This window comes from Crassostrea angulata, chromosome 9 (genome assembly GCF_025612915.1).
Source record: "Crassostrea angulata isolate pt1a10 chromosome 9, ASM2561291v2, whole genome shotgun sequence".
Lineage (NCBI taxonomy): Eukaryota > Metazoa > Mollusca > Bivalvia > Ostreida > Ostreidae > Magallana > Magallana angulata.
In genome coordinates this window covers 11,246,070-11,248,330 of record NC_069119.1, presented here as the reverse complement: position 1 = coordinate 11,248,330, position 2,261 = coordinate 11,246,070, and the positions used below count along the sequence as shown (strand labels likewise).

Below are 2,261 nucleotides of genomic sequence, written 5' to 3'. Positions count from 1 at the left end.
TTAAACTAATGACAATATATGATTTTTTTTAAAATTTAAGGTACAGTAGGTTTGGGGAATAAATACTTTGCAGTACCAAATGCTACAAAATTGAAACTAATTTGAGTATCTAATATACCCATGCTCTTATATGGAATAAACAAAAACAAATGTCTTACAAAAAACAAAAACAAAACAATAATATAACGGGTACGATTATAATGAATAATTCACAATATGTACGAACAATTATGCTATAATAATCAGTGCACTTGAACAGCGAACTATTTCTTATCGTCGCCTCTGCTTAAAACCTCTAATGTTAGGTAATATGATCTCAATCTTGGAGATTTTGCAGAATGTAAAATTCGATTGTATAGAGCCATCAAATATAGTTTTAAGCGTTTTAAGAAAAATATAAATGAAATATTTTTATTAAAGAAACTCTACACCGTACGAAAATTTCCACCCTGACTTAAGGCGGACTGTAGGCGAAATTTGAAAGGCGGATTCCGTCTGTCATTCCTGTGAATGTATAACTAATATCACATATTCAGGATGGAGTCCGGCGGTATATGGCTTAAAATATTTAAATGAGATTAAGCGTATTCCGGGTAATCAAAATCCGCCTTAAAACAAAAGGGAATCAGCCTTAATCTTAGGTGGAATCCACTTTATGATTAATTGGAATCCGCCATAATATAAAGTGGGATACGCAAGATTCCGCTCTAAAATAAGGTGAAATCCACCTATATATAAGGTGGAATATAAGGTGGAATTCGCCTTAATACAAGGTTGCGTCCGAATCCACCTTAGGGTAAAGATGAACACTTTTAACAACGAACAAAAAAACTTAATCCGGTGACTTCCTTTTAAATTAGCACCTGATGGGGTGGAATCAGAGTCTGTATCAATTGCCTTCATTTCTTTATAAATCAGTGCCCAGACTTGAAACATAAAACCATCTATAATTCCTATTATTATTCCTATAATTAAACACATCATAATACAGATATCGCATCCAGAATATCTTTATATTTTCCCTAATGTTTGCCTTCCACTTAATATAATAAGTTGAACTTTTTGATTTACAGTCCACGTTTTCACTCTTTTGTACAGGTAGTTCCTTGAAAAGTTTCTAGCGAAGCTGATCTTCCTCGAATCTTTTCGGTCATTACATCACTAAAAATACTTCTCTCACGTTTCATACTCTATGTGTTTACATATTCTGAAAAAAATACATGCAATTTGATAAGGAAATACTTACAACCAAACACTCGATTAAATATAAATTTATCAATATACATATATACCTTTTTGTTTTTATCATTATTATAATGACTACCTTTCAACAATGTAAACAAATAAAAAGAGATCAAATCCTTACCTTTCAAAACTTTGATTTTGGCAGGGTTCGTGTAATTGGTATGACTGACATTCTACTTTTTAGTCTCCCATGTCCATTGTCCTGCTTTTGAACTACTGTTTTTATTTTTATTAGGCTGTTTCTCAATGCTCAATACTATGACAGCTTAAATATAAGAACGCAGCTTGCCACCCTCCCAATGAATTGTTGGTATTGTTGCTTTTTTTGATTTTTAATTGTTTAGCATAATGTCAACTGTTTTTCAACAGCTTTCAAATCTAAAATGAAGGGATTTTGAAAGATTTCTATAGTTTATACACTGTGTCACATTTCCGCACTGTCTAATATCTTTTAAATGAAGAATAGTTTAAATCAATTTTTCTTCACATACATTTAGCCCAATTTTAACTGTACTTTAGTACTATTATTAATAATCAGTCATGAACAAAATTAAAATTTATATTGACTTACTTCTAACTTTCTATATTAACATTAAGGTTCCTGTGTCCATGTCTTTTAGTCCACATAACGCGCACACTTTGCTTAACTCCATATGACTTGGTTTACATCAAATACCTGTAAATACTTTTCACTGTATTTCCCCAATAAATAATCCCCATAACGGTTTACACATGTCTAAATTTTTTAACACAAAGATGATCAGGAAAGTTAGGCATGCCGCTGTTGCCAAATTCAAAACTCACAAAGCGCGAGGCTCGGAGGCAAGGGTAACGCTGATTTTATGTTTACAAGTACTTGATGGCCATAGCAAAACAATTTTTGGTAGCAGTTTAAAAGTACAATTGATATGCTAGCGTGTTCATAACTCATTCCTGTCTTTATATTGATTAAACATTGCGGCTAAATTGTATGTACATGTTTAAAATTATGATAGAAAAAATAGATTTTCCCTGTT

General features: G+C 31.8%; 1 long non-coding RNA gene across 1 annotated transcript; it reads right to left on the bottom strand.

Moving 5' to 3' along the window:
• Nucleotides 1–837: 837 nt before the first annotated feature.
• Nucleotides 838–2,055, bottom strand: LOC128163824 (uncharacterized). The gene is made up of 3 exons (XR_008240868.1): nucleotides 1,817–2,055; nucleotides 1,367–1,623; nucleotides 838–1,207 (listed from the first exon to the last, which is right to left on the bottom strand). It is a non-coding gene; the product is annotated as an uncharacterized LOC128163824 (long non-coding RNA).
• Nucleotides 2,056–2,261: the final 206 nt, after the last annotated feature.